Genomic DNA, 7658 nt, shown 5'->3' on the forward strand with positions numbered 1-7658 from the left:
ATTACAGAATGTATTTAGTAAAAGTATATTACGGAATAAAATCGTGTCCCTATATAAATAATTTTATTTTTGTACAATTTTTTTTCCTTTAATTGTTTTTAAAATTTACAGGAGGACATACACATGATCATTAACAAAAAAATGAATAAAAATTCCTTGTTAGATGCCAAAACAGAAAGAAAGTACGCCAAAATGACAATTTTAGAGGATTTACTATCGTATCATCTGTAGAATTACAGTAAAATCAATTTCTTTGGGTAAATAATTTTATTTTTCAAAGGAAGAGTGGTGTGGTGGTGCATGGTAAGAGTGTGAGGGGGAGTACTTAAAGTGCAGCGCATGATAGCAATCTCCAGCGGAAGCTTAGCTGAGGTAGTCAATGCGCAATGCGCATATTAAAATAAGGAAATTTTCAGAAGAAAAAAAATGGCGCTAAATGACAAAACAACATAAAGTAGTGGAGCCGTTGACTTTTTATTTAAACAGCATCTCCTTTTGTTTTTGTTTTTGTTTTTTTATTCATTTTCTTTGTTTCACTTTTTTCTGGTAATGATTATTTTTATATTTACATTTTATTAATAATTATTTTAATTATTATAATGTTGAAACTTGGAGCCTAAAGCATTCATTACTTGGGAATAAAGTAAGTCAAAAATGATGAAACTAGTGCCCAAGAGTGAACTCTTTTTTTTAATGCTACGTAATTGAATTTCATCATAATTACTGTTACCACTATTAGGCTCATTTTACATTTACAGAACATTATAAACGCCTATTAAAAAGTTACATATATAGTTCAACTCCAGGATAATTATATATTTGAAAATTATTATGGGTAAAAAAAAAACTTATGTATATTGCATTACGAGAAGATTGGCAAATTGGACGAAAGGCTGACAAATTTCAACGGAGCAAACAAAAGAGCCCAAGCTAGAAAACATTAATAGAGAAGAAATTACACTCTATGTATTTTTTATATTTTTCTCTTTTATTTTTACTCATTTTTTAAAAGTCTATCATTTTTACTTCTTTTTTCAAATATTGTACCAAATTTACCTCTATCACTTCAAGATACTCTTCATGTGACTCTCTTATGTAAGAATATTTTGGGTACAATACATATAAAATATGTTTCGATTAAATATAAAATTAAAGGTAAATTTGATCAATTGATTAATAAAAGTAGTATTTTTTAACTTACCCCAAAATTAAAGGGCTAATTAAGGTAACCTTCAACCTTGAGAAAGAAACGAGAAAATACTAAATTATTATAAAAAATATATATATATAAAAAAAGAAGAAGATTATAAAGATAAAAAAAAAAAGAAAATAAATAAGAATTTTTCAATTGTTTATTATAATAGGTTGAACTCTTATTTATACAAAAATATTATTAAAAGAATGAGAAATTAAGTCAATGTAATTAAGGAAAATACAACCAAACATTAATGATAATAATTAATTTAGTAATTTGGACATCCATAAATAATATTTCATAACACTCTTCCTTAGATATCTATAAAAATTTTCTCATTTAAAACTTTACTAAAAAACTTGGTCAAAAGAAAAAAGTATAGTGTAAAGTAACTCCCCCTCATATAGGCATTCGTGGAGATCTTCTAATCGACGAATTCTAATCTTGTATGTCGTATTCTCAAATGTTGATGATAGTAATAACTTTGTGAATAAGTATGCATGATTGACACTTGATTGAATATATTAAACACCAATATGCAATCTCTTGAAATATATAAAGACACTACTACAAAATTGATTTTTAGTGACACTCTATAGTGACCCGCACAGGTGTGTGTCACTAAATATTTTAGAGAATTTTTAGTGACACGCATTATATGACTTTAAAATTTTAATATTGTTAACACACAATGCGTGTCACTAAAAGTATTCAGAAATTTTAAATTTATTTTTTTATTTTTTATTAAAAATAAAATTAATTAACTATAGCGTCACCAAAAAAAAAGCATTTATTAATTTTTTTATTTCTCTTAAAAGTTAATTAATTAATTAATTAAACCAAATACATTTTTCTCTCTCTTATTATTTAACACAACCAACTATAACAAAACCCTAAAACTTCTCCTCTCTCCTTTCTCACTGTGCCTCCCTCCTTTCAACAAAAAATTACAGCGCCTCCCTCCTTTTCAAAAAAAATTGCAGCGCCTCCCTCCCTTCAAAAAAAATTGCAGCGCCTCTTTCTTCCTCTCTCTCGTTGTTCCAGCTGCCAAGAAGAAGATGCCAAAAACTCGGCCTACGATGGTCTAGTCTGACCGCGAAATGAAGACCCCCACCCCTTAAAACCTTACATCCATCTATCTCTGTCTCTGAATCGTATTGGAAGGTTGGTATTTCCCTCGTTTTCTGTCTGAATGGTATGGCGTCGTTAGGTTTGGTGGCGCTGAGACTAACTCAAGTATGGCTTTTCTATCTCTCTCTCACTGTAACGATCTCTCTTTCTCTCTCTCTGTAACGCCCTAAATAATTAGGCACGCTACCAAATAAACTTATGAAACCCTAATCCCCTAATCGGGATTACTAGTAAAATAAGCGCGGAAATTAAACTTTATTAATAAACGGAATGAAAATAACTTGTGATAATCTTAAATCTTATAATTTAAAAGTTACAAAAGTTGGGATCCCAAAAGTATTTACAAAACACTATTACAAGTTCTTTTCCTTTGGCCGACCTAAGCGGCAAAATAGAGTCTCAAAATACATCACTGGTAGACCCCAACCCGCTTGGTCTAGTGTGGCCCGAACATGTACATTCTTCGTCCAGCTTCTGCACTCATGGCGGATCAACGACAGTCTTGCCCTTTCCTGCACAGTAGAGCACCCGTGAGCCAAGTCCAGCAAGATAGTATAAATCTTAACAAATATAATATGCTCATCATGCTATTTAAACAGTAATGCCATTCATATATGTCTGTATGTCACAGACCTGCATGTCACATTCACATGCCTATTTATGTCTACGTGGCGTAGGCCTATGTGTTGCGCTCACACATCTATTTATATCTACGTGGCGTAGACCTACGTGTTTCTCTCACACGTCTTATTACAACAAGGCCTTAGAATAGTTCATCTCGGTTCTGGTTACCGAGTCCAACTTGATTATGCCTTGATGCATAACCCTTAATCTCAATATGTAACACATAATTATTGGTGCCACTGCAATATTTGTCTATTTGCTATAGACTTGCATGTTACGCTCACATGTCTATTTATGTCTACGTGGCGTAGACCTACGTGTTGCACTCACACGTCTATATACAATAAGGCCTCAGTAGGGTTTACCTCGGTTCTAATTACCGAGCCTAACCTGGTTATGCCTTGCTCGCATAACCCTATTCATGAATATACGTAATCCATGTATTACGTTCTTTCGGTGGTTTATCCTGGTGATATATACCAGGTCTAACCCAGTTATGTCTTATACACATAACTCTTAACATACATGCGTGTGTTCAATATTTACTACAACATATATAATCTTAGGGTAATAACCCTAACTTGCACACTATGTAATCACTCATATAATATATTTCTATATACTCAGATAACATTTACTAAGAGTGTTAACCCTAACTCATGCTTTCATTGGACTCACAATATTCTAGGGTAATAACCCTAGACCGCATTAAAATTAAACTCAAGGTACTAGCTTACCGAGTCTAGTTTAATTATGCCTTAAGCGCATAATTCATAATCCCAATATATAGATATATCCGACATGGCATAGTATTACACAACATATATCACTAGGGTAATAACCCTAGGCTATTAAACCGCTCATGCTAGGGTAATAACCCTAATCCCGGTTGCAATTACTCACATATATCATATTCAACATAAGCGCCACTGCGCATACTCTACGTGCAAACTACTGTCTTACCTGTTGTCCCACAATAACAGAGATTCCAAACCCCTGGGTGCTCCTGATCAGGTGCCGGTAATCCTAGTCACACAATCTGGGATTTCACAAATAGAGTTAATCTCCAATTTCACTTTCACAAAATATAAACATGGCATTTAAAACATAGATAATCAAATAGAGCTCGGAACAAGCTTTCCAACGATATAAAGAACGTCCCAAACGGAGTCCCGAGTCAAAAGTTATGGCCAAAACAAAATTGGGAAAAACAGAATTTCTCACTGCCAAACCCAGTCGCGACGGCCGAAAATCCCGTCGCGATGACTGGGTTTAGAACACCCAAAAACTCCATTTTTAAGGTCTTAAAATGCCAACCTTTCCTAGATTTCGAACCCCAACCAAACATAGGGTAAAAAACACAAAATTCATGCATTAATCCTTAACCAAAATCAGATTTAATCAATGTAAAAATTAACCTCCAAACATTGAGCAAAATATCAACAAATTCAAGCTCAACAATAAAATTCAGAGATGCATAACAGAAAAGAAGCACCAGCACAATCCCTAAAATTCTCTCTTAAACTTAATCCAAAACAATAACCAAGGATTATCAACACAACTAAACAAAAAGCTTTAAGATTAAGCTAATCTTCCACATACATGCAACCAATCAATTTAGCAATATCAAAAGCATAATTTTCACATATATTCAGTAGCAAAATTCAAAGTAAATTAAATAGAAAGCTACCTTAAGCTTTCCTCAAAGCCAAGCACCAAAATCTTCCCAAACCCAAGCTTAAACCATGGCAAAATTCTCAAGGATTGAAAATTTGAAAAGATGAGAAATAGAGAGAGGGAGGGGTCGGTGGTGTGCTATAAAACCAGAAAATTGGTTTTCTCATTTTGTAAAACTTCCCTTTGTTGATAATTAATCAAATGGTCAAAAGACCAAAATGCCCCTAGGGCTTAAATATAACATAAACATGACACAAGGGTAATATTGTCATTTCATGCATAAATAAATTCCAATTAATTTCAAATTATCACTTATCAAATAAAATGCCAATTAAATCAATCCAATCTGCAATTCGGGCCCGAACTCGGTTCGGCCCGAAATACCCGGTTGTGACTATACCGCGCCAACCTATCAGAACACACCTGAAAAGACAACACATGCATACTATATAATAATATAGTTCCATTAAGCACGTAATTAAATTAAGGCTAAAAGGCTAATTTGCAATTTCCCCCCCCCCCCCCCGAACTATGACACTTGCTAAATCGTGCCCCCTGAACTATTTTTGACGTTAAAAATTCCCCTCAAACTATTGACAATGCTTAATTTAAGGTATTCTGTAGTGTTCCGTTCATTTTAGTAACGGAGTGATGACGTGGCTGCCATTAGGCAGTCCACGTCATTTTACACATGTAAATTTATTTATTTTTTTTAAAAAAATCTAATTAGGGTAAACACTACCCCACCATCATACACACAGCCACCCCACTGTATCTTCACCAGCCACACAAACCCATCCCCACGAACCCACACCCCACCCACACGAACCCACACCCACCCACTCGAACCCAGCCACCCCCCATCCACCACCGGACTGGAACCGACGCCGGTCACCGCTCCGAGCAGACGCAGCAGCCCCACCATCGACCAGACGCGAACCCAACCACCCACCAGCCACGAACTCGCGTCTCCATTGTTTTGGGTCTTCTCCTTCTACGGTAAGTGAAATTGGAATATTAAAGGTGTGAGTTTTGGTGTTTTTTTTGTGTTTTTTTTTTATTTCTAAGTTTGGGTGGGAATCTTTCATAGTGCTTCCATAATAATTATTTTTTTGATCTTTGTTCAGGTAGTGTTTTTTGATATTTGAACACCTCTAAATGGGGAGGAAGAAGCAATATGCTGGAAGGAAGAAGGGTTGGCCTATTCCTAAGGATGATGAGAATGAAATTCCATTTTATGGTCAGTTTTTTTTTTCAATTCCTTTATGTCTCTATTTAGTTTAAAATATTGTTTCTTTACAGTAAAGAGAGGTGTTTTTGGTCATTTTGGTGATGTTTGTGTGGTTTAACTTTGTCTTTTTGTACTAATTGCACATGTATCGGTATGGATGTGTGTGTTTGACCCTAGCTTTAGCTTTGTTATTTGATTCTTTGTATTGAATAAGTTAAAAGTTGTAGGGACCATTTATTGTTTAGTTAATGACAAATGCTTATATTATATTCTATTATTGTCTTTGCAGAGCCCACTAGTACCTTTTTCACTCTAAAAGTGCATCACAAAGGGACAATTGATTACACACTTAATGTTCCTACTAGTTACAATGGTGGGGTAGTTGAGTATGTTCATTGGCTAGATTTGAAATATATGTCTATGTTTGAGTTAGAGCTAATAGCAAGGGATTTAGGTTATGTGAAAGATAGTAGTTCAATTACTTTTTATTTCAAGTGGCCAGAATGTGTGACATTGGAGTGTGTGACCACAGACTTTGTGTTAACCGAGAAAATTGCAGCTGCTTTGAAGGATTATGATCATGAGATTGAGTGTTTTTTTAGTCATCCACAATTAAATGAAAATGTAGCTTATAAAAGTGAAGCCACTTTTCCTACTGTGGTTGAGTTGGGTGATGTGGGTAAAGATGCTGGGCCTAATTTGGATGATGAAAATGTGACCCCAATTAAAGAAGGTGGACCTAGTTCGCAGATATCTCATCTACAAAGTGGGCTGGAAACCGGAGAGAATTCACAAGTCAAGAGGTGTGTAAATTACTATATTTTAATCTTGTCATAGTGTATGATTATTATATGGGTTGATATTACTAAGCATATGTGATTTATACTATTAGATTCACATATTCGTTTGATACATATTTATGTTATTGATTCACTAAATTAACATGAAGACTGAATATCATACTACAATACAACATAATTTTGTGAAATTGGATTATGATATTTCATATCAGACTTGTTGAAAAGACCCAGGAACCAACTAAAAACATGTGTTTTATATTAATGAAAATAGCATTGTCCCTGTTTTTCACAAGCAACAATTATAGGATGTTCAAAATTTTAGTTGAGAATCTTCTTATAATTTTGAGTCTTGTGAAAAGTATATTCAAGTTTGACATTTTTCCTTCACTCATTAAGAAAATGACACTGAAGTCATATTAGTTATCTGGGTTAAACTCATCAACATAATATGAATCTTGATTTTGATATCCATGTCAATTTCAAGAAATGTAACACTATGTAACATATCCTAGCTAGTGATTGGGAAGAGGTTGAAACTTGATTTTTGTTCATTGTGTGAGATTCTGAAGTTGTGTTTTTGTTCCCAAATTAACTCAAATTTAAATACAATATAAATGATTTAATTTCAATGACCATCTTACTGTCATTTGCTTTAGTATTGATAAGCAAATGCATTGCCTCCAAGTTTCCCATAATAGCTCGTATGTAAGAACATCTAGGACTCTTGTCTGCTGTCACAACTTTCTTCGCCTCAGTCATAACAACTTGCATCATCTATGCCTTCTCTGCCATTACTATCATACTTTGCAATTTCTTGTTTTGAACTCATACATATAATATACGTATTGTTGTTGTTGTGATATCTCTCATATGTGTTAGGTTTTCTGACACGATTATATATATACTGCATTTGTTTTACCTGGTGAGTGTTGATGAAATAATGTAATTATAATATGTGGTTTATATTTATATATAGTGCTGCCTTTCTATAGTGGTGAAA

Source organism: Cannabis sativa, chromosome 8 (assembly GCF_029168945.1).
Source record: "Cannabis sativa cultivar Pink pepper isolate KNU-18-1 chromosome 8, ASM2916894v1, whole genome shotgun sequence".
NCBI lineage: Eukaryota > Viridiplantae > Streptophyta > Magnoliopsida > Rosales > Cannabaceae > Cannabis > Cannabis sativa.